Here is a 25,322-nt window from a genome sequence, read left to right as displayed (position 1 = left end):
GGATGCTCCGAAGGCTGGCGGCGGGAGGAGGGCTCTCCGCCCCACCGCCAGCCTTCGGAAGGCTGCTCCGAAGCCTGGCGGCGGGAGGAGGGCTCTCCGCCCCACCGCCAGCCTTCGGAAGGCTGCTCCGAAGCCTGGCGGCGGGAGGAGGGCTCTCCGCCCCACCGCCAGCCTTCGGAAGGCTGCTCCGAAGCCTGGCGGCGGGAGGAGGGCTCTCCGCCCCACCGCCAGCCTTCGGAAGGCTGCTCCGAAGCCTGGCGGCGGGAGGAGGGCTCTCCGCCCCACTGCCAGGCTTCGGAAGGCTGCTCCGAAGCCTGGCGGTGGGGCGGAGAGACCTTCTCCCCGCGCCAGCCTTCGGATGGCTGTCCTGAAGACTTGTGGTGGGAGCAGTGGCGTAGCGTGGGGGGTGCAGGGGGGGCCTGCCGCACCTGGCGCAACATCTGGGGGGGGGCGCGGAAGAGACTCGAGTGCTAAAATCCACGGGTTAGGGGGCGCAAATTACTTGCCTTGCCCCGGGTGCTGAGAACCCACGCTACGCCACTGCTTGCACTTTTTTTTGGCATGCTTTTGAACTGCTAGGTTGGCAGGAGCTGGGACCAAGCAATGGGAGCTCACCCCGTCGCGGGGATTCGAACAGCTGGCCTTCTGATCAGCAAGCCCAAGAGGCTCACAGTGGTTTAGACCACAGCACCACCCACATCCTAGGTGGCTTTTAGGTAAGCCCATTTTTCTTAGCCTCAGTACCTACCTTCCTAGCTAACAAGAACGAGATAATAATACTGTCCTAACATACAGGTCTTTTGTAAGGATAATGCTTACGCAAAGCATTTTGAGCACTCAACACTACATAAATGCTAAATGTTTCTGAAGTGTTTTCAGCACTAAGCACTATATAAACGCTAAACAACAACAACACCATTCTCCAGAAGTTAGGGGTTCAATTGGAATATGATTATAGATGCAATCCCGAGAAATACAGCACACACTTTCAAATTAGTGCTTTACGTGTGTGTTTAGGTCCCAGTGATGGAAATGAGACTTTGAGCATTGATCACCAATTCCGTATTCTACTCATCTGAGCTCCTCCCTCCCCACGGCACAAGTTTTAAATAATCTCAGCGGCAGTTTCTTACCTAGTTGCTAAAATCCACCATCACTTGCAGTATGGAACATGTAATATTTATGCTAGGACATTGGACCGGCCCTCGCATTTCCTGCTCCAGCTGCACGCCTGCCTTGTGACATCACACTTTGCTATTGTGAGTCCCTGGTGCTGTCACCCACATCTACAGAAGCAGCCAAGTTGGGAGGCGGGTAGCTCTTCAAACCACCTTGGTATCAGAAGCAGCCTGGGAATCGGGAGGCAGGAAGAGGGCTCAGTTGAATGGCCGGTAGATATATGCTAGAATAAAGCTCTCTCCTGCTCTTTAGGTTTGTATTTATATACAATTATGAGCAAATGCACACTGAAACTGGAAACTGGGTGACTGTCAGGTAAGATTACTGAAGGGGCAGCCAAGAGCAAACAACAACAGAAAAAACTCTACTGAGTTGTCTTGGCATTTCGAACTTACATGAAGGCTTTAAGTTGCATAGAAATATTCGCTGGTGTTCTTGTAAAAAGGGTTTTGTGCAGCAACAAAGCCTTTTTTCACCTCATACATCAGTCTGTTAGCATTTTAGCAATGTGATAACTCTTAATTTGTGGGGGGGGGGACTAACATAGCAACACGGGACACAGGTGGCACTGTGGTCTAAACCACAGAGCCTAGGGCTTGCCGATCAGAAGGTCGGCGGTTCGAATCCCCGCGAACCTAGCAGTTTGAAAGCACGTCAAAGTGCAAGTAGATAAATAGGTACTGCTCTGGCGGGAAGGTAAAAGGCGTTTCCGTGCGCTGCTCTGGTTCGCCAGAAGCAGCTTAGTCATGCTGGCCACATGATCCGGAAGCTGCCTGCAGACAAATGCCGGCTCCCTCAGCCAGTAAAGTGAGATGAGCGCCGCAACCCCAGAGTCGTTCACGATTGGACTTAACTGACTGGGGTCCCTTTACCTTTAACCTAGCAACAACTGTGTACTTCTGGGCTGCAAAGCTTGCTTGATGCCCATGCCTTGGTCACATGAATGAAGTAAAACAGTACCAATATATTAAGGAAGTGACTGGGCCTATCTGCTCTCATTTTGCTTCTATAAAAAGTTTTTTAGAAATAATTTCGAAAAAAAACTTTTTGTTCCTCCTGACATCCCAAAACAAAATATTTATTTCTATTCTGAGTCATTCAGAAAAAAATGAATGAAAAACTCGCCTTGGTCTAGATCGGTAAACAACAAATGCAAAGTGAGTGAGGAATTTAATAGCAAACAAGGCCCATACAAGCCATAGTATGGGAGAGGGCAGGAAGCTCATAACTAAAATTTCTGTATTCACCTGCAGCCTGAGCCCCTGAGCCTGCTAAAAATTTTTACAGGGAAGGCTCCTGTGCCTTTAACTGCTGCTTGACAGGCAGAAATTCAGCAGGTGAGGCTTTAACCATCGCTGCATCTGTATGTCGAAAATGTTTCATTTGCAAATTTTTTGGCTACATTTTAACATCTCTATCCAGGAGTTAGTAGGCAAATGCTTGGGAGACGGGACTCTTACTTTCGACGTGGCTATTGAGCAGAAAGTAAAAGCGCAGTGGAGCACACCGCGTTCAATTAAAGAAACAGAAAGAGAGATTTTCATACGCAATCAAAAAATATTTCAGCACAGCTGACAAAGTGCCATAGAATGTGACTTTGCAGTGAGACTGTGCTGCCACCTGCTGGAGCAAATAAATCACTACACCAACAGGCACCTGCTGAAATTGAAAAAAGGCAGAGCCAAAAGTGCTGTCCGAGCAACAGGCTCTGAAATTACACCCATTTCGTAAACAGCGGAAAAAATGTGTCAGCTTTGCCTTGACTGGTGCATTCTGACTGGTGAACCTGAATGCGTCTGGCTGAGCAGACGGGGATTGCTTCTCTCCTGATCCGACCAGCTCAGAGTCGTGGGCTCACAAGACATGTGAGGGGATCCACGTGCGAGACAACCTACACATATATAACTGTACATGGAGCTCTCTGAGGAATGCCTGGAGCGCAGTCCGAGGAGCTACCCAGAGTTTTTTGCTCACGAGATTCTGAAAAGATGTGCTTGGGGGGGGGGGGGGATTGGAGACTGAAGAAAGGGAGGAGTGGGAAGGACACACAGGCTTGCGCTGAGATCCAAACAGGTCAGATCTCCAGTGAGGGAAAATACTAACAGGGACGGTTTCCATATGTTACAAGAAGCTAAGGTGCGGACAGAGTTTCTCACACCTGCCCTGGTCAACCAGCTGGGTGCCATATTGGGGGAGGGAAATTCAAAATCGGGGGGGGGGAGTAGTTAAATTTAAAAATTGGGTGTGTGGGTAAACTTACTGTTAAACCAAGAGCCTCACCCAAACATATAGAGCAGTCTGAAACAGGGCATCCAAGTGCAAATGTAATCCCACGTGCCCTACCAGCAGCCCTTGTCACTGGTGCCCACTCTAGGGGGACCTGGGCGCCTGGACTCTCACAAATTTTTGTTGTGGGTGCCTGGCCCCCAGCTCCACAACCTGCCGCTGCCACTGCCAAACACCACTGCCACCTGGCAGTTGCCCCCTGCCAGTGAGCGCTACTGCCGCCCGACCTTTGCCCCCCTACCACCGCCTTACCCCTTGTGCTTAGGCAGAGGCTCAGACCCTGGTCCAGATGCTGTGGCGGCGCTGGAGCATGGCACGCCGCGGCACCCACGGTGTGGGGCCCAAGTGGGCACCAACGGCCCTTGTTATGGGGGGAATTATGGCACCTGGGGTGGAATGGTTGTGAGGTAGGGGAGGAACGCACCAGCTTCCCTAACCCACTGTGCAGTTGCCTCTGGCCCACATGCTTCCTTTAAAGAGGCAGGCAAAACACCTGAAACTGGTTCACAGTTTCTCTCTAGCTACACAGTTTGAGGATGCAAGTGTAGGCTTCCAGCTCTGTCACACCCCCTAGAAATGGGGTTGGGCTGTTGGATATGTGCAGCTGTGTGGGTGAAGGCAGCCACTACTCCCCCCCCCCACTCCATACTTCTCACTTTCCTCCTCTCCATACTGTCCTCAGTCTCTTTGTTTTCTGTACAGTCTTCAAATCCTCCAGAATCTCCTGCATCAAGAAGGGTAGTATTTCAGGCAGCCCACAGGGCACCACATCCCACAGGATTGCATAAAAATCGAAGCCTTTCTCATGCAGGCTGACAGATGTGACTCCACTCCTCAATGTGCATGGTGTGCTTGTGTGAACACCCTTTTATACGAGCCTGATCCAAGTCCTATCTCCTTAGGTAAGTCACTGTCTCCCAACCTCAGTCTGGAGACAGTACCACACTATTCTGCCTTGGTCAGAACACCTGGAATCACCAAGTCCAGTTCTGGGCACCACAATTTAAGAAGTGTATTTGCAAGCTGTCTGCAGAAGAGGGCAAGCAAGATGATCAAGGGTCTGTCTTATGAGAAACAGTTAAGGGAGCTGGGTATGTTTAGCCTGGAGAAGAGAATACTGAGAGGAGATATGACTGTCCTCTTCAAATATCTAAAGGGTGTCCGCAGGTTAGGGCACCAAGGACACATTTTATCATCTATCGTGAAATGTGGGGTTTGCACCGCCAAATGTTGTAGGGACCAATTTGCAGGTGTTTGGCACCCTTTGTGAGTGAATCGGACGTTGAGTATTTGGCAAAACCGTGACCCCGCGGATTAGTGCGCCTACAGTTTCAAACAACAAGCGTTAATTCCAGGTGTAAGTTCATCACTCCTGTCTGCACTGTCAACTCACAAACCTGAACTTTCATTTACTCCAGATGGTGAGGAACAGGGGTCCCTCAGGCATTGATCCTTGGTAAGTATAGCAAGTACTGTTTCATTTATTTTTAATATGTATTTCCTAATTTCAGCAGAACTCATCTCAGGGTGGGATACAACATCATTACAGATCCCAAAAACATATCGATCACATTCAAACCACCACAAACCAGACTTCTGTTAACTGGAAGAACAACCATAATTAAAACTACATATACTTAAAAAATAACTGATGCTTAACAGGCACAAAGCAGACCACTACTAGTCTATGAATGCCCGGGCAAAATGAGAGTTTTTTACTTGGTGCCAAAATGAAAGTCACGGTTAAGTGTACCAAGAGCGTCCCTTTTCTCATTTCTAAATACAGAAACGTATGCATTAGAACAGCCTTTGACATCCTGGTGCCGGCTGTGCTGGATGGAGCGAGTGGCAGCCCAAAACATATGGAGGGCACCAGGTTGGCAGAGGTTGCATTAGGAGGTGACTGTATTTATTCCCATGAAGAACTTGGGACCTGCATCAAGCTTTTGCTAAAGGCACAAATCAGACCAGGCTGTCTTTATGTGGTCAGTTGGCCTGCCACCGCCCACCTCTTCGCTCCTGGAGCATCTCTCCTTTTTAACACAGAAAACTGAAGTATGTAATTCTTAATGAATACTTAGAGAGCAGGATTGCTCAAGTGATAATGGCTGTTTGAGGGCAAATAAAGATACAACTGCCCACATCACTATTATAACATGCTCCCAGGAGGTCCAGAAGTAATTCATCTGTCAAGGAAAGGGCTTTTAAAGGAGAGAAGAAATCAATGACCTAAGAGCCTTGTATGTAGTCAAATCATCTGTGACTAATCTTGTTCATTACGATTGTCTCTATGAGTTACTGTCATAGCAGGAAACTGCGGGGGGGGGGGGTGGGCAGGGCGGGAGGAATGTGTAAAGGCTGGCTAATATCCAGCAATTTAATGTTCCTGGGAACTTGAAGCAAGTCTCAAAATAAGCAACCAGCAAAGGGGATAAGTAAGACCTGCAGACAGAAAATTTGTTGAATGCCCAGCAGTCTTTGGGGCTAGTGGGGTGTGGGTTGTGGTGATGGCAGCACTGTGATGCAAAATGGCAAACAACAATAGAGCTAGAGACAATCTTGTATATTTAAAGTGATATGTGTTATTAAATAACTCTTAACGAAACCACTTTTAATTTTAGTAATAAATAAGTGCCAATGCACATCTGCCAAATCTGTGGGAGGAAAATACGAATCCCTGTGATCCACATGTGTGGGGTAAATAACAACCGCCCAAAAATGGCTGGGTGCCTCGATTCAAAGAACACTCTTCAGTAGGGGAGAGTCCCCAGTAGAAGAGTTTTAACTCACAAAGGTCAAGCAGCAGCATAGTGTGGGCATGTTGGTTATTAAACCCTTTTCATATCCCACTTGGTTGTGTACAGCACCCCTCTTTCTACCCCTCTTGCAATGAACAGACCACACACTGTTAAGTAAGTTTAAAATACTTTACTTACAAAAGTCTCAAAGGTCGGGTTCATGCATTTATCCAAGCAGCAGCAAGGAGAACCCAGGAAGAATACTCTTGGGTAGAAAATACAAAAAGATTGCTTCAAACACATGCTCTAAGCTTGGAGCTTACTTGGGCACATCTTCCTTGGTCAGTTACATTGCACGAAGAAAGAGGGAACAGGAAGAGAAGGCTTTGCTTCCTCCCTCATCAGAAAAAAGGGGGCATGACCTGAGCCTAGGAATTTAACTCTATGGTCTTAACCCATTCATAAACTAACTAGTACTCATGCATAGTTATGTTTGACTGCAATTTCCCACAAAATCACCCTGATGCCTTTGGAAGCACTGACCAAAACATTTATTTCTTAGTGAACAACTGAGTAGCTATACCACCTGAAGATGTCCCTTATATCCGCATAAATGAAAGGGTTGGCCCGTCACTGTTGAACATCTTGGATGCTTATACCAACTCCCTAGGATGCCAATGCCTCATTAAGTGTGGCTTGGAAGGTCAGGTCCTTCTTTGTGAAAAGGTGCCATTGCAGTTCCTTGTCGCGTAAGCCACACACAAACCAGCCATGGAGCAAAGTCTCCAGATCAAGGAAACGGCAAAGGCAAAAGCCACAATGAAAGCCGCCACTAATTTGGTTGGAGCTTGATCCATTTGCTGGTGGGCTATTTCTGATGCTTGTAGTGGAAAGTGTTCTTGTAGTTTCTCCATTATGTCCTTGAATGAACCCCGGGTCGGTGACCTTATTGGCTGCGACGCAGAACTCGAGCTTGGTAGCATGTAAGTCCCATTTTCCCGGGACCGTTCTGTCAAATTCATCAATGTGGCCCTGTGTGGCCATAACGTTCTGCCCTGAGCGCACCTTGGCAACGGCCAGAATTGAACCAAGGCAGTGGTCTCGCCCTCAATAGTGGTTTCAGCTCTGTCTAGCCTACCCATCCTGACGTCCCACCTTCATTGCTAGTAAAGTGTACTTGGGTTTCTATGAGGCAAGACATTGTGATTACAGCAAGAGACTTTATTGAGCTAACAGAACAGAAGAGTCAAACAGGGGCAAAGCAACTATTTCTGAAGGCCTGAGCCACTCCCACTCTCAACATGACAGGCCGTCTAAACCTCCAAGAGCTTAAGAGCCAATGCCAGTAGCCCAAACACTGGAAATAATACATGATTGGATATCATATATCGAATCAGAACACAGGGCTCAGAATCCTAGTCCAGACTCAAGCTTAGATGAACATAGACCATCACATACATAACAGCTGGCTCTGCAAATCTGCTCTCACCTGAATACAAGTTGATGCTGAGGCATACAAGACACACATCTGTTGTCTAGATTCTCTAGCTACTTACTGTATTTACTCAAATGTAATACGTACCTTTTTCGGCCAAATTACGTCGTGAAAATTAGGGTGCGCATTAGATTTGATGGCGCATTTACATTCACCAGCAAATACTTTTTTTGTTTCAAGGTTTTGCAAACTGAGGTGTGCATTAGATTCAGTGTTGCATTAGATTCGCATATATGCAGTAAGTTCTGATTTGACGGTTCTACCATCTTTAGCTCTGTTGACAAAGCTAAGTATGGAAGATGAGCAGTGTCTGAAAGCTGTGAAATCACTTGGAAGAAAACAGACAACCACCATGTTGAGATAAGATATAGCCATGGCCAGCCCTACCACTAGGCAGAGTGAAGCAGCTGCCTCAGGTGGCAGATGCTAGGCAGGGGTGGTGCAGGGAGTGGTGGCTATCTGTCCTCTGGAGGGCAATGTATTTCCACCAGCATCAAAATATGATTATATTGCCTATCTATTCAACTTTTTAAAATGAAATGGGGGAGTCATCCTGTCCTTCACCTCCTGCAGCAAAATGTCTTGGGCTGATTCTGGAAACAACCACCAAACACTACCAGTGAGGCATCTGATCAAGGCCTGTATTTTAAAATGAGCTTAAAGATATATTTGCAAATGTTTGTATGTTTCATGCCAGGCAGAAACCAGCTGGCTAAGTACTTTGGCAGTTGTTTATCTTCCTGCTCTCCTGAACGAGGGCCCCCCTGATTTATAGCAGTAGCAGGAGACAAGTTTCTCAAAGTTGTAAAAGGAAATTACAGGCTGGGAGCAAATGTTACACTGACCCTACATATTACAGAATACAATCAAGCTGCAAAAACACTAATTAAGAGTTGGTAAACAGTAAGATTTATTGTTTAACAGAAAATAATACCATGTGCCTCCCATCAGACTCTAGCCATATTTTCCTAAGGTTTAAGGTATACTGAGAGAGTTAAAGGGCAATAAATTTTGGGAAGAGCTATTGGGAAAAGCAGCTGGCTGGGAAAGGGGGGTGTAAACTGAAGAGGCTTCTTTTGAAGCTGTTTTTACTGAGTTCCTTTTTTACTTAGCAAAGGCCTTTTCTTCTAAAAAGCTATCTATGTTATGTATGAGATTTGTTGGCTTAATGTAATTATGCAAAGGATTTAGAAAGTAAGAAATGTTAGATTCTTATGTTAGATTCTTATTTCATTGATGGTGTGTGAGAATGTGAACCCAAGATCTCTGTTTAGATAGAATTTAATACCATGAGCCATTTGTTTTAGCCATTTGTTTTGGAATGCAGGGGCAACAGGGGCAAAAGATGATCTGGTAATTAAGGTGCCTTGTCGAGGCAAATGTAAGATATATGGCTACTTGTCTGCCATTTATGGATAGAAGGAAATATAGCTCTTTGTCTCCCATAAAAGGTAATAGGAAATGGGTGTATCTTTTATGATTGGTTCTAGCAAACAGCCAATAGGAATTTCAACCAGGCTGATTGGACAGAGGCAGCCAAAGGAGGAGCAAGGGGGCTGGGCTGAGGAAATATAAGTGCTGGCCATCAGGGCTGGAGGGGGCAGAGCTTTGGTAACCATATACCACTGTGCCTATCATTTATTTGTCTGACAAATAAATTATTATTTTAATTTCTCTATTGCTGTGTTGAATATTTCATTCCAGCTAAGCGTTAACCACAAGCAGGGTGCTACACCAGCAGGGCAAAAATGACTATGACCTACCCAAATTCCTAGCTGCTGTGCTCACAAATGACATTCCTTCCCCTCCCTCTTGACTCCTCTCTTAGTATGAAACCATCTCTGCTTGGAATTTTGCAGCGAAGTGTTTGTTTCAACCTCTTTTGTAATCTACTGCCATGATATAAGCTCTCCCCTTGGGTTTGGACTGTGTGCATTTTTCAGATTTCTTCTCCTTTCCTTTGTGGTGCCTGACCATGTCATGCACAGGGAGGGTCTTCTTTGAATCCACAACTCCCCCCCCCCGCCCTCCTGCAAAGTGCTAGTAAAATAATTCTGCGTGCTGCCAAAGTGTTTGGCCCCAAGACAGCACCTGAGATGAGGCAGAGGTAAACAAATGGAGATTGCTTCAGCCAGGAACAAAGAAGGCCCCTGTCAAAATCCAGCAGAGGGATTTGATTTTGGGTGTTGCAACAAAGCGAGGGGAAGGTTTCCTGCCAAGCTAACAATGCACTGTACTCTGCAATTAATACTCTTGGCTCCCTCCAATTACCATCTTCACAGACGCTTATGAGAAACAGGTGTCTCCTTTGTTTCCCTTTATTCCGCCTTTCTGGCGACACAATTAAGAACAGGCCTCCTGACAACGAGGGCAGAGTCCCCTTTGTTGAAACTCCTCAACAGTGGTGAAGGTGGCAGCCAGCACATGGACCCAAGAGTTGAGTCACTGCGCTCACAGCAGCCTCAAAGTGCGTCACTGGAACAGAACAAAGCTGCCACCACTTAAGAACCACAGTTCTGGGGACAGAAGGGGAAGGGACTTGTCTAAGGGTGCTCTTTAAATCTGCTTCCAGAGGCAGCTCTTGAGGACTTTACTCAACCGCCCTTTCTGCATTGTGAACCCAGGCCCTGCTCTCCCCATGAACATTGAGGCCAATCGGTGCTTTTCACTCCACTCTAAACCTCAGTTCACCCTTCTTTTACTTCTAACCAGGGGCACTACTTCCTTTCCCCAGTGAGGCTCCTGTGCTGGTTAACAGTTAGAATAACAGCTGCTGCAGCAGCAGCTCAGATATAAGCCATGCCAGAAACTAGGGGTGGTCTGGGACCTGAAAGGAAACCCTTGCTAAAAAGTCTTATGTCAACCAGGAGGCAGTAACTCCTGACCACAGCTGTCAACTTTCCCCTTTTCTTGCGAGGAATCCTATTCGGAATAAGGGAATTTCCCTTTAAAAAAGGGAAAAGTTGACAGCTATGTTCCTGACTGCCTCACCCTGGAACCACTGGGGAAAGTGCTTTTAGTTGATAATGCATGAAGATCTATCAACTGGGATCTCTTATTTCAGGGGTGAGGAACGCAGGTGGCGCTGTGGTCTAAACCACTGAGCCTCTTGGGCTTGCCGATCAGAAGGTCGGCGGTTCGAATCCCCGCAACGGGGTGAGCTCCCATTGCTCTGTCCCTGCTCCTGCCAACCTAGCAGTTCAAAAGCACGTCAGAGTGCAAGTAGATAAATAGGTACTACTCCGGTGGGAAGGTAAACGCCGTTTCTGTGTGCTGCTCTAGTTTGACAGAAGCGGCTGAGTCATGCTGGCCACATGACCCAGAAGCTGTACGCCTGCTCCCTCGGCCAATAAAGCAAGATGAGCGCCGCAACCCCAGAGTTGTCCGCGACTGGACCTAAAGGTCAAGGGTACCTTTACCTTTACCAATATCAGGGGTGAGCAGTTGCGACTGCTCCCATTTACCTCTCTTGCACTATTGGTTTACAGACATGAGCGCCTCAGTGGATTCCCCTCTCTCCACTCGCCAGCACAGAGCACAGCCAGAAAGGGACCACCACTCAGTGACTGAGGTGGTATGCCTAGCATTGCGCAAGGTCCCAGGTTTAATCTAAGCGTCTCCAGTTTAAGAAGATCTGGAAGCAGGATGATGAGGAAAATCCTTTTTATGAGACTCTGGAGAGCCCCTGCCAGTTCTGAGACAGTCTAAGCTGGGGCAATGCAGCTTCCTATACAGTGGTACCTCAGGTTAAGTACTTAATTCGTTCTGGAGGTCTGTACTTAACCTGAAACTGTTCTTAACCTGAAGCACCACTTTAGCTAATGGGGCCTCCTGCTGCTGCAGCGCTGCCGGAGCACAATTTCTGTTCTCATCCTGAAGCAAAGTTCTTAACCTGAAGCAATATTTCTGGATTAACAGAGTCTGTAACCTGAAGCGTATGTAACCCGAGGTACCACTGTATTGCTATGAAATCATTCAGCCATGCTGTGTTTCCAGCCCCAGAAATGTGACAGGGTCCCTGGACTGCCTCCTCCCTTTCAAGTAAATAAATAAAAATACTTAACTAACTGACTAATTGGGTCACAGATAACTCGGTTCTGCCCCCCCCCAATCTGACACCCCCCCCCCAAAAAAAGATCCTGGCTATGCCCATGACGGGCTCATGTAAGAGATGCCACCATGTGTTGCTGATTTATGCACATATAGGCTTTAAGAATGCCACTGTCACAGACATTCCCACTGCCAGGCTATGGGCACTGAGCACAGGCGGAGTTGTTTTCCAGTTGAAGTTAACTGAGACTTGCCGTGAGGGGGGGAGTCCTACGTCTGAGCCCAGAGTGAGGTTTCAAAATATACAAGATGGCTCTTTTTAATTCAGTCAAGAGCCCTGCAGTATGTTGGAATTCTGCCTGGGTCAGAGGAATGTGCCACAGCGTAGGCACCGGCAGATATTCCTGTCGACCTCCCCGCGTCTCCCAACCTCTGCTGATAAGCAGGCGAGGTCCGGCGATTCTTCTCAGATGTATGAGAGGAACACACCGTTCTTCCTCTCTCCCCTTTGGTGTCCCCAGGGAGGGGAAAGAAGCAGACAGAAAACTATTTACATCATTTATTTCTGCCTCTTACATCAGTACAGAGAATCATGTCTGCACTCAACAACAGCAAGAAGAAACTCCTCCCAAGTACATCCAGTACGGGTCATATGACACACACACACTGAGCTAACATCCGGTGCTCAGTACAGAATGGACTGCCCCTTTGTTCCCATGGCAACAGTCACAAACATCCTGTCTGGCTTTCCAGCCACAAGCAGCTGGCTGAGCTGCTAGAGCCTTTGCTTGCTGCAGCATTGGTGCTTTATGGTAACATACTCCCCCTAAAGTATCAATGTGTGCCGCGAGCAAAGCGTCATCCAGAGAAGAAAATAAACAGTTGTTATATTTATAACATTCCCCTGTTGTTTCAGTTCCACCCTTGGAACTCCCCACCACTGGTTTCACCAGTGTACCTCTCTGGTTGTCTGGCTTCCAAGGAATGAGTGCTTCTGCATTACCTTGGCTAGCTACTCTCTGTTGTGTCTTTGTCTCTGACTTAGACACTGCTTCAACCTGCTTTGAGTTGTTAACAATAGCAACACATGCAACAGCTAAGTTAGCAAACTCTTTTGAGTACCTCCTCGGTGGTACACCCTCTGCAACTCTCTCAGACCTGCGCATGAGGTTCTGATCCTCTGTGCTCACTGGTTCAACCTTTGGACTCTGTTGAGAACCAGTAGCAATCAGTGGTTCTTCCTCCTCTTCTGAGGGTCTAGTCATTATGTGAGATTTCCTCTCAATGACTGTGACAACTGAGCTGTTTGAGCTATCGCTGTCATCATCAGTACTACTGAACTCAATAAGATCAAACTCATCATCATCATCTGAATCGTTTCCTGTGGGAAATGTGTGTACTACCCACTCTTGCTCTGGAGCACTCTCTAGAAACTTTGTGAGAATCACCTGACCAGATTCAGACAAAATTACTCTGTAGAGACCTTTTTCATAACCCACAAAAATGCCTCTGGCATTCTTTACTCCACCTGGAGCTTCTGTTCTCACTTGAGACCCGAAAACCTTAAAATAGGCAACAGAAGGTTTTCTATTGAACAGCTTCTCAAAAGGAGAACATCCCAACTCTGTTGAGACCTTTCTCAACCACACATGAAGATAGGACGCTAGCGATTCGGCCCAATATTCATGTGGCAAATGTGAACTCAGCAATTGCGCATTCATCCCCTTTTGCAATTCTTTGTTCACTCTTACACAGACCCCCCTGTTCCACGCTTCTTGCGAAACTGCCACTTTGTGGTCTATCCCTTTTCCATCCAGGAACTTCTGAAACTTCTGTAACAGAAAAATTTGCTTCTCATCTGTGAAAAGACAATCAATGTTAGCATCATGCATACTTTTAACCTTGTCACAAAATTCCTGAAACTTTTCTAAAGTTTCTTGCGGTTTCTCCATCATATAAACCCAAGAATAATTTGTGAAACAATCCACACACACAAGGTAAAATCGTGCACCGCCTCTAGATGGTTCTAGAGGACCAATCACATCAGCATACACCCGCTGAAATGCTCTGTCGACCTTCTTGGTCTTGGTGACCTTCCTGGTGCTCACACTGGTCACACCTGCAAGAGAGATTTCGTTAGAAACAGAAGAATTACATTTCATGTAATCACTTTGATCAAAAGTCAACAAATACAGTCCATCTTTCTCTTTGGCAGTAAGAAACAGTTCTCCATCTTTGTAGATCTTGCAGCTTTTAGCATCATAGGACAGTTTCAGTCCTTTCTTTGCAATCTGCGACACGCTCAGCAGATTAAATCTCAGTTCTGGAACCAGGTAAACATTGCTTATAGTCAAGTTCAGACTCTCAAGATACACCGTCCCAATTCCAGTCGCTTCCAACTCCTGACCATTGGCCTGTTTCACAGTGAAGCTTTGCTTCTTCAACGTCGAAAACAGTCCTCTGTGCGGGCACATATGAACCGTGGCGCCCGTGTCAATTATGAACGAGTTCCCAACATCTGGCGTGGTTCCTTTCGCCATCATAGCCTTTGCAGGTTTCACCTGGCACTTGGTACGGCTTTTGCCTGACGCCTGAGGCTTCGTAGAGCTGCTCTTTGCTCCTCTTGACTGGCGCGGCTTCTTACAGTTTCGCTGTAGATGCCCAGTCTGTCCACAATTGTAGCATCGGACAGCACTCAATGCTACACCATGCTCCCCAGTAGCATCAGCAGTGGGGGAATTAGAACTCTGTTCTTCCCTCCCCCTGTCAGCAACACCCATTGCACCTTGTTCAGGAACACCAACAGTTCCAACAGCCACAGTTCCTGCACTCTCCCCTCTGGGGTCAAAGCTCTCCTCAGCTTTCGTTGAGCTCTTAGGAACTTGGCCAGCATCATCTTGGCTCACCCCTTCTGGGGTAGTTATCCATCCAGACCCTGATGAATAACTGTCTCTGGTCAGGGGAGATGAGTTAGGCAAGTCTCCCCCCTTCTTGGCATCCATTTTGAATCCAAGCCTCCAGCTCACACTGTCAAACAAACTGTAAAATCCAACAGTCGTTTTTTCCTTTCTCACGCAGCAAACTGCAAGTTGTTTACGTTCTTTTGCACCTGGCAGCTAAACTCTGGCTGCTATGAAAAGTCCCTTCCAAGAGCACGTAAACTTTGTAGCCAAAACATTCTCTGGTTTTGTTTCGCTTTCCCAGGCTCACACTCAGAGTCCAGCCCCTTTGCCAGTAACTTTCCGGGACCGTTACCTAGCAACAATGCATTTCAATAGGACATCTTATCTACCACAAAAATTTGTGGAATGCAGGCTTCAGCCTTCAAGCTGCAGGCCTCTTCCTCCGGAGCTTTTGTTTTCTTTGAAACGCAGCTCCGTGAACCAGGGAATTAATCTTCCTGCGTTCACACTTTTAGCCCGAAATGCAGCATACCTTGAGCTCCGTTGCTTGGAAAACACCTCTTCTTTCCACCAGCTGTCTGTGGAGCCTCTGGCTTCTTTCAGACGCTTTCCTTTCCCTTGGAGCAGAGGAGGACAATCCACCAGCCTCTCATGCAGATGTCCGATGAATCGCAACCATCCGAAGGCTGCCACTGTTGGAATTCTGCCTGGGTCAGAGGAATGTGCCACAGCGTAGGCACCGGCAGATATTCCTGTCGACCTCCCCGCGTCTCCCAACCTCTGCTGATAAGCAGGCGAGGTCCGGCGATTCTTCTCAGATGTATGAGAGGAACACACCGTTCTTCCTCTCTCCCCTTTGGTGTCCCCAGGGAGGGGAAAGAAGCAGACAGAAAACTATTTACATCATTTATTTCTGCCTCTTACATCAGTACAGAGAATCATGTCTGCACTCAACAACAGCAAGAAGAAACTCCTCCCAAGTACATCCAGTACGGGTCATATGACACACACACACTGAGCTAACATCCGGTGCTCAGTACAGAATGGACTGCCCCTTTGTTCCCATGGCAACAGTCACAAACATCCTGTCTGGCTTTCCAGCCACAAGCAGCTGGCTGAGCTGCTAGAGCCTTTGCTTGCTGCAGCATTGGTGCTTTATGGTAACCAGCTGCCAGGCTATGGGCACTGAGCACAGGCGGAGTTGTTTTCCAGTTGAAGTTAACTGAGACTTGCCGTGAGGGGGGGAGTCCTACGTCTGAGCCCAGAGTGAGGTTTCAAAATATACAAGATGGCTCTTTTTAATTCAGTCAAGAGCCCTGCAGTATTTATAAGCCGCATTTCAATCTTGAAGCACTACTGGTATCATTCACAAATGGATGTACTCTATCTGAAGTAGCTCATTGATCCTCTGCATCCAATATTATCATCATGGATTTGTATCGATTTGTAACTTGGCGAAGTGCAAGAGTCCAGTCCTATGCTTAGTCACTAGGAGCATGGAGACTTTTCGAGCTTGTGAAACCTTCACTTTGTGAAAGTTTTGGTAGCTGGGATGTGTCCTAAAGTGATTTTCAAGGCATAAATGGGAGCTCAGTCTAACACTTAGTCAACACTAGGTCATGCTACCTCTTAATATTTCTTTAATAAATGCCAATGGAACAATTCTCTAGCCTTCCAGCTCCAACCCATTAAAAAAACAACAGAACTTCCCCTGCAGTGAGGCTCAGAGAACTCGAAAATCTTGCCTCTCAGCCCATCCTTCTCTAACCACTGCACAAGCTTTCCTTCCCATGTGGCTCATCATCCAAAGTGATTTAGGGACAAAGGAAGAACCTTGCATGACTTGTTTTGTGGTATCGTCTTCTCTTCCCTTCACAACCAAAGATGATAAGGCCCCCTCCATATCCCCAAATCTGCAGGACTTAAGACACTGAAATGTTTGTTCTAGTTATTTCAATAACTTTGACTAACTTCTCTTAAAAGCTTCTAAACTCCGTTAGGATCCAAGAACGTAACGTGATCTTTGGTCGATACGAGTGTAAGCAGCTGTACCAAATCTATTGATCCGTCAGACATATGAAAGGATATGCTGCCTTTTGGTCACAAGAATCCCCAAGGAGACAACAGAATAAAGCATATCTATGGGCTACTTTTAAAATGAGGCTGCATTTTAAATTGCATTTTAACCTGTATTTTAAATTGGGTCCCCCCCCCATTATGTTTTTACTGTAATTTTACTGGTGTCAGCCGCCCTGAGCCAGGCTCTGGCCAGGGAGGGTGGGGTATAAATAAAATTTTTTATTATTATTATTATTTGCAAAGCACACAAGAAAAGAAAATGCAGAGAAGCGGAGAGCTAGAAACCAGAGCTATTCTAAAGAAACCTTCTGCAACAGCAAGAAGAAAATGAATGGAACCCAAACACATGGAGAAGTAAGAGCAACTTTTCCTAAGGGCTGAGAGAAGGGGGATTAGTTGGGCCCCCTACCCGCTGTCACAACCTTTGGGAAATGCCCCTCCACCCTTTTGGGGAAAGAATTCTACATCAAGTTTGGAAACCGACTCCCTAGAAGTAACAACATCTGCCAGTAGAGGGTACTCTTGTCTTCTATTCAACATCAAAGCGAACACATAAGCTTCCCTTTCTGTCTCTCAGTCCAGGCAGCGGCTTCCTCCTTCCAGGGTTATGATACAGGCCCCAAAGGTGCCCATTCAAATTACGAATCTTGAAGTGTCCTGTTTTCTTCTTGAAGGCCAGATAAAGCCACTGTGTAAAGGTAAAGGGACCCCTGACCATTAGGTCCAGTCGTGGCCGACTCTGGGGTTGCAGTGCTCATCTCGCTTTATTGGCTGAAGGAGCCGGTGTACAGCTTCTGGGTCATGTGGCCAGCATGACTAAGCCACTTCTGGCGAACCAGAGCAGTGTATGGAAACGCCGTTTACCTTCCTGCCGGAGCGGTACCTATTTATCTACTTGCACTTTGATGTGCTTTCGAACTGCTAGGTTGGCAGGAGCAGGGACCGAGCAATGGGAGCTCACCCCATTGCAGGGATTCAAACCGCCGACCTTCTGATCAGCAAGTCCTAGGCTCTGTGGTTTAACCCACAGTGCCACCCTCGTCTACTGTGTAAATAACATCAAACCACTGAAGAGGTGGGGTGCTCTGAGAAGCTCATGTGTGGGGGGGGGGGAAGCTGCTGGCATGTTCTACTCCCTGAGAACCTGCAGCTTCCTGCTTGTATTTTATTTTTTCCACTGCAAGGCTTCGAAACATCTGCTCAACTCCAAAAGAATGCACATTGTTTTCCAGCCACTAATCTAAGGGTAATAGGAAGCAGTTGAAAGGATTAACAAAGTGCCGATTAAATAATTCCCCCCCCCCACCGCTCCAACCCATGACTGGGCAGGGTTCCATGAAATCCATGTGCTTTGTTTCAGCAGAGGCTCCTTGATGAGAAAGCACAAGCAAGGCAGCTTTGTCCCCCTGCAGAATCCTGACAATGCAAAGCTGTTGCAGAGAAGGCGCAGAGTTCGCTGTTGTGCATGGCAGAATCATAGCCGTAGAAAGTTAATTCCCAATGTCCTTTCCCAACAGCATAGAAGAATGTATTCTTCTGGTTTCTTCTATCATGTGGGTCAGATGGCACGATGGCAGAGGAGGTGGCATTAGCAGACGGCCTCTCATATATTAAAGAAGCAATGGATGCTCTCCAAGAATGCTTTGCCCTGAATGTGCTGATAATGTGCTGAAGATGCTACAAAACCAAGAGGAGGAGAGGGATTCAGAATGGTCCAGAATCTGGGCTTCAGATAATGTGGAGCACAGGAAAGCTGAAAACATTTTACCCATTGCCAGAGGGAGGGAGCGTGGGAAAACCCTAATTTCACATGGACATTGATGCAGCCTGAATGGAAGTTTCCCCTATAGAAGTTACTTCCATTAAGACAGTGGTTCCCACCCTTTTTTTGACCATGCCTCACCTAAGCATCTCTAAAATCCTGATGCCCATAGCTGTCAACATTTCCCTTTTCATGCGAGGAATCCTATTCGGAATAAGCGAATTTCCCTTTAAAAAAGGGAAACATTGACAGCTATGCTGATGCCCCCTCCCGACATATAATTCTTATTATTCAAAAAGCGAACTATTCACGTGGAAGAAGCCAAAAAGGTCATTAATTTGGTCTAACTCATTCTCGAACTGCCCCCCCTTAAATATCAAATGGCCCCCCCTTATGGGGCAGGTGCCCCACGTTGGGAACCGCAACATTAAGGTGAACAGGAGCTGTGTATGTAGTACGCTTGGACAGCTCTTATCCATTTCTCCGGGGATTGTTCAGGCCAGTATTCTGGTGGCTTATGCCCCATGGGCACAAAACATGCCTCCCTTATTCAGTGGCCCTGAACAAAAGCTAACACAAATGAGCCACCTTCATGGGAAGGTTGCATCTGCAGGAAAATTAGTTTCTATTATTCTTTGACAATTTGAAGGCTGTGCTTCGCTGCCAGAGCATCACTGATCTGAACTGAATGGCAAAGTCACCAACTGAAGAAGCCTAAATCGTGCATTCAGTCTCGTAGGCCATCTACATAAAAAACCCCACTTAAGACCTTCACAAACTTGTGCAGCTTGAATTCTGATTTTCAAGCGAAACAAATATTGCAGCTTGTTTTGTGAATAGGTTTTTTTGTTTTCTTCTTTTTTTTAAAAAAAAGGGTCTCTCTCTGTTTCAACACCAAACAAAATGCATGCGTTTCTGTACAACAAACCAATTCATCCTCTTCTTATTTGTATCACGTCCATCGTGGCATTTGTAATCAGTTTTGCTCTTTAAAGAATTGGCCGCCTGGTGAGGAAGCTTATGTAATACAACAGCTTCCTCTCATACTCTGCCTATTCCAAAAACAGCTAGACTGATCAAAGATATCAACAATGTTAAGAGCAGTCCCTGCTGGATTGGACCAAAGCCTTAGCTAGTTCAGTGACAACCATATGTCCCAGGAAGCTTACAAGCAAGACCCCAGCATCTGGCTATCCAGAGGTATCTTGCCTCTGTAGTAATGGAGCTTTCATTTAGGCTTCGTGGCTAATACCCGCTGATAGACCTAACCATCTTCAAATCTCACTAATCCTGTATAAAAGCTGTCATGACAGCTTGTGACAGCAAATTCTTTAAGTCAGGTGAAGTTGTGTTGCTGGGAACTCCCAGCAGCCCCAGTCAGCCTGGCCCAATGGCCAGCAATTATGGGAGCTGTATTCCACAACACCTGCAGGGGCAACAGGTATCCCACCCCATTCCAATATAGTTCTGTTTTGGGAGAACGTAAGCATGATATACACTGCCCAGAGTAATGCTGACAATATCATGGGAGATTTGAGTCAAAAGAAGAGGCAGCATCCAGCAGTTGCAGAACAGTGTGTCAGAACTGACATGGCACTCTGTTTCTGCTCATGCTAAAAACACAAGACACATGATCATACCAGCTCCCCAACCTCCCAGTGCTGCTAGTGGGCTATTCCAGTCCCCAAGTCACTGAGAGCCAGTCTCATAGGAACCAGACAGAGCCACGAACCAGGAAAGACTTGCTTCGTATCTCACCTCAATATAATGAACTCACTATGTGCTGTAAGCCGCCCAGAGTGGCTGGGGAAACCCATCCAGTTGGGCGGGGGTATAAATAATAATAATAATAATAATAATAATAATAATAATAATAATTAATATAATAGAGCTAAGGCATGCTGCAGTTCTCAGACCCACATCTGCAACAGGGCTTTTATAAGCATTAAGTTTGTGGCCTGGATTCAGCTAAGTACAGTGGTATCTCAGGTTACATACGCTTCAGGTTACAGACTCCGCTAACCCAGAAATAGTGCTTCAGGTTAAGAACTTTGCTTCAGGATGAGAACAAAAATTGTGCTCCAGCGGCACGGCAGAATCAGGAGGCCCCATTAGCTAAAGTGGTGCTTCAAGGTTACAAACAGTTTCAGGTTAAGAACGGACCTCTGGAACGAATTAAGTACTTAACCTGAGGTACCACTGTAGTTTTGCAAGTGGCAGCCTGCACTAGGGCTTCTGCTAGTGCAACAAGCCTTTCCCTCCTCCTTTTCTCCCCCAATTGGCCCAATGCCCCAGGTGGTGGGGAGGGCTCCCAGAACAGTGCACAGGGGAAGAGCAGGGCAGATCACTCCATCAAAGAAATACAGAAAAGCTTGTGCTGACAGAGCAATCTGCTTAGCGCTACGTTGAATTCCTCCCTATGTCTGTATTTACTACTACTACTACTAAAACATTGTAGTATGGCATGCTCTTGTTCAGAGTTCCCGTTAGCCAGCCAGGTTTCTTCCTCACCCCCCACCCACCCTCAGGAGACCTTCATTCCTTTCCACTGATCTTCAGTCCCCCACCCTGCAATGAGCTGTCAGTCAAATTTCCATGCCCACTGAGCATGCTCAGTCCTCAATGGGCTATTTGGGGGCTTCCCCTCCCTTAATGACCCCCCCTGTAAATATTTGTGCCTGTGTGTGTGTTTCTGTAAACTTTGAGGTTTCTCCAAGCCTATGGATGATATACAGATGGTGACATTTTGGCTCCATAAGGATCCTACTGTAGGATTATTATATGGGATGGTAAAATTGTTATTAAACATTGAGCTATATGCATCTCATTCTGCTTAAGCACCACGTGCCTAATCCAGACATAAGGTGGGAGAGAGAATTCCTCCATGATTTCTGGGCGAGCATGTTTTTATATGCTGTGTTTTTCCACGTAGCAACCCAAGTAGCCCAAGAGAGAAGCATCAGATAGCAGGCATTTTGTGTCATGCTTCCCAGGTTGATAAAGGCACTTTGCATTCCCAAATGATAATTCCAATGTGGATGGCTCCTGACCCGCAAATGCCATGCCTTGCTTGCACCTAGGAAGGCTGCCACTTGCTGTTGAATGGCAAAATGCTGTTACTTGACAGCCTGACCAGGAACTGCCCGATATCTCCGTGAGCCAATCAGAATCACATCAAACAATTTCAAGCACCTCTTAATATAGGGATGGAACTGGCAGTGACTGCCAGCTCAGTGAGTCACAGAATAACAGAATCACAGAATTGTAGAATTGGAAGGGACCCCAATGATCATCTATTCCAACCCCCTGCAGTGCAGGAATCCAAACTAAAGCATCCATGGCAGATAACCATCCAACATCTGCTTAAAAAGAAAGGAGAGTCTGCCACTCTGTTCCACTGTCGAACAGCTCTTACTGTCAGAAAGTTCTTCCTGATGTTGTGCCGGAATCTCCTTTCTTGCAAGTTGAAGTAATTGATTTGGGTCCTACCCTCCAGAAAACAAGGAGAAAACAAGCTTGCTCCATCTTTCATGTGACAGTCCTTGAGATATCTGAAGATCTATATCTCCTTTTGGTCTCTTTTTCTCCAGGCTACACATACCCAACTCCCCCCTCCTCTGCACACATTCCCGCTTGTCAATGAGGACATCTTAAATAGTGGTGCCAAGAACTGGACACAGGACTTCAGGTGTAGTCTGAGCAAGGCAGAATAGAGTGGGACTATTAACCTTTCTTGATTGGGACACTAGACTTACTTCAGTACTCAGAACACCTACAAGTCCCTCTCAAAAGTCCTCCACTCTGTTGCTCTCCCCTCATGCATCTTCTTCCCCTTCTGGGAAGCTGTTTTATAATAAATCATATTATTGGTCTGTCTAGCTAAGAGATCTAGACAGGGCACTTTCTCAGTCCCACCTCAAAAGGCTGGTCACTGACCTTGGGACCATTTGCATGCATAGCATGGGCTCCAACACTGAACTAAGGTCCTTCCCAAAATTCATGCCCCATGTTTTGCTAAGACTCAAATCATTTTTCTTCCAGTTACTTGACAAAAAGAAGTAAACACAGCACTGAAAAGGCGTACCGGAAATGCTATCATTCTGAAGGCAAAGTCTCCAAGAAACACACACATTGTGCAACTGTGTACACTTTTCATAGCATACAAATTAAATAACAGAATTTTTCCAAATGTACACCAGCTGCAGAACTTGATTCTAGGCCTGGCTCTTGCATAATCTGGGAATTTTTTAAAGTTAAAAAACAGGGTCGCTGGGTCTGTCTGTGTGTGTCAAGTGTAGGCCGTGCGGTGCCCTGTAGATTCTGTGGACTCCCAATTACCAGGGATGATGACACCTAGAGTCCAACAACATATGGAAGGCATCACATTGTGTATCCCACGCAGTGTGGCACACAGGGATGTGGTAGTGCAGCTGCCCCCACAATAAACCCCATCCCTTCATACAGCTCTTATCTTGGTCCCAGATTTCTTCTGCAGTTTGTTATAGCTGTGTCTATTATCCTACGTGGGTCTCAAACAAACAAGCAAAAAACAACCTAGTCTTTGAACATTAATACTGCCACCATTGGTTTAAAAAAACAAAAACCCTCTGGTGACCACTAAGTGGCTGATAGCACAATACAGGGTGTCTTTCCCATTAGCCTGGGGATGGGAAGCCCTTTTTGGCCTGAGGGCCACATTCCCTCTTAGTCAACCTGCCAAGGGCCACATATGCTTGTGGTGCTCAGGGCACAATCAAAAGTGCAGCCAACCAAAGTGGGCAGGGCCACAATTTCGTGCACACCCAAGTATGGTAAATTACACAAATTCATGCACAACACACATGTACAAAGCACACCATACGAGGCTTTTTTAGGGAGATAGCATGTCTCGAAGCATATACAGAGCGTCTTCCCCCATGACAGGAAACATCTTTTTTAAAAAAAACACACCAAACCCTCCCCCAAATAGCCCTGTCTTATAACAACTGTAGAACTGTTGCTTTTTTGGCTTTCCATCCTCCTGTGCTCTAGCGACTGACCAGGAGGAAGGAACTGTGGCCCTTTGTGACCACGATGGACAAGAGAGGTCAGTGCCCTTGGCAGCGGAAAACCCTCTTTCTGAGAACCAAGCATGCCGTCCCCTTGAGGTGGATGCGGCCTGACAGGTAAAGCCAGAGCTGCTGTTTGTCTTGTCACCACAAAGGTCATGCCATCGCCTTCCAAGGGTACATCTTGCTGCCATGATTTATTGAACAGGCCCTGCGGCTCTTGCTAAGCTCCCAGCAGTCAGCGGCTGACTCACTCTCTCCCCTCCCCTCCCCTCCCCCTGCTCTTTCCCAGCCAGCTAAATTCCCACCGACTCACTTGGCAAAGAATCCTAGCTGATCCTAAAGCGCACTGCCCTCCTTCTCCTTTTACCAGCAGGACCACTGCGAGGAATTCCTGGGTCTGGATAGCTGGGTTAGTGTCAAGAGGGCTTCGTGGATTCTGAACATAAGCGAGACAAAATCGTCCCAGGATTGAGCTGGCACTCGGACTCAGGAATTCTGGTGTGGCCCTTCAGCCTGGGGTGCTCCCCAGGCCAGCCGCCCTCTTCAGGTTGTGCTCTGCATCTCCTTGAGTTCTTTTGCTCAGCTGGAACATGTCCTTGAAATGAAACTGCAATCAAGCCTCTTATTTTCTCGCAGCGGCTACGGAGCGTTGTGTGAAATGTGTGTGATCCAGTGCTCGGTGTTGCCACTCATCTTCCTAGCCCCTGTGGCAGAGAAGACAAGCAACATGGCCTCGTGGAATGCCCCCCTCTCACCAAGTTTCAGCAAGAGGTGGGGTAGAAGGGAGGAAGGAAGGGGCAGGAGGTGGTACAATGGGATGGGCCGCTCCTGATAGTATGTGCAGCACTGGGGAATATGGCAGAGATTGAGAAATCCTAGGTCCTAATATACAGTACAGTAGTACCTCGGGTTAAGAACTTAATTTATTCCGGAGGTCCGTTCTTAACCTGAAGCACCACTTTAGCTAATGGGGCCTCCCGCTGCTGCCGTGCTGCTGCTGCGCAATTTCTGTTCTCATCTTGAAGCAAAGTTCTTAACCCGAGGTAATATTTCTGGGTTAGCGGAGTCTGTAACCTGAAGCGTCTGTAACCCGAGGTACCAGTGTATTGCATAGGAGTCGGATCTAACACAGTGATGGGTGATCTCCGGTTCACCAAGTATTTTGGGACTCCAGTTCCCATCAGCCCCAGCCACTCCAACAATACCTGGAGGGCCACAGTCCCGCCCCCCAGCCACAAGGGCCAGGATGCATGTTTTGTACCAGGAGGCTGATGCCAGCCAGGAAGGGGAGAAACATCTCCATTGCCAAGGCAACCAATCCAACAGTCTGTCATGCTCTCAAGTACATCTGCATGTTGATGTACTGCCTCATTTTCAGTGGGATGTGCATTTGGATGGGAATCCCAGTACAAGAGAGTATGTGGTCCCCTTGATTCGGTGATGGGAAGGTACCCTGTTCCTCTCTCGACTCTCCCTCTCCCCCAGACAGTATCAGACCAGGGAAACAACGGCTCTGATCTGGCATGGGAAAATGCACAAAAGAGAGCAAGGGGGAAGGAGGGGCTCTTGCTATTTTGACAAATGCTTTCGCATTTTCCTAACGCAACAACTGTCACAGAGAAAAGTGAATCTCACCAACATCTGGAGCATTGCTAATGCTGGATTTTTTGTTGTTGCAGAATTGGTGATCATGAGGAGGAAGGGAAGGAATGGGCCGGAAGTCACCCATCTCCTACCCTCCAGCTAAGTTGCTCCCTGGCTGTGGCACAGGCTCACAAC

The 25,322-nt window shown here is 47.0% G+C and overlaps 1 protein-coding gene and 1 long non-coding RNA gene across 4 annotated transcripts in view; one reads left to right on the top strand and one right to left on the bottom strand.

Annotated features, from left to right (window-relative positions):
* The window catches only part of PDE4A (phosphodiesterase 4A), a 353,439-nt gene that overhangs the window by 123,712 nt on the left and 204,405 nt on the right, over nt 1–25,322 (bottom strand). The window contains exon 1 of one of the 3 annotated variants that reach the window (XM_080988120.1): nt 1,134–1,255. The exons of the other annotated variants lie outside the window; for them this stretch is intronic. The gene's annotated coding sequence lies outside the window, so the exon portion shown is untranslated. Of the gene's footprint in view, nt 1–1,133; nt 1,256–25,322 lie in introns of those variants that run through there. 3 annotated transcript variants of the gene reach the window in all.
* LOC308467031 lies at nt 1,302–24,097 on the top strand. The gene is made up of 3 exons (XR_013981105.1): nt 1,302–1,431; nt 4,884–4,921; nt 23,914–24,097. It is a non-coding gene; the product is annotated as an uncharacterized lncRNA (long non-coding RNA).

The sequence above is a fragment of the Podarcis pityusensis genome, assembly GCF_964106645.2.
Source record: "Podarcis pityusensis genome assembly, chromosome: 17".
Lineage (NCBI taxonomy): Eukaryota > Metazoa > Chordata > Lepidosauria > Squamata > Lacertidae > Podarcis > Podarcis pityusensis.
The sequence above is the reverse complement of the archived record's forward strand: the minus strand, read 5'-3'. Positions and strand labels throughout refer to the sequence as shown.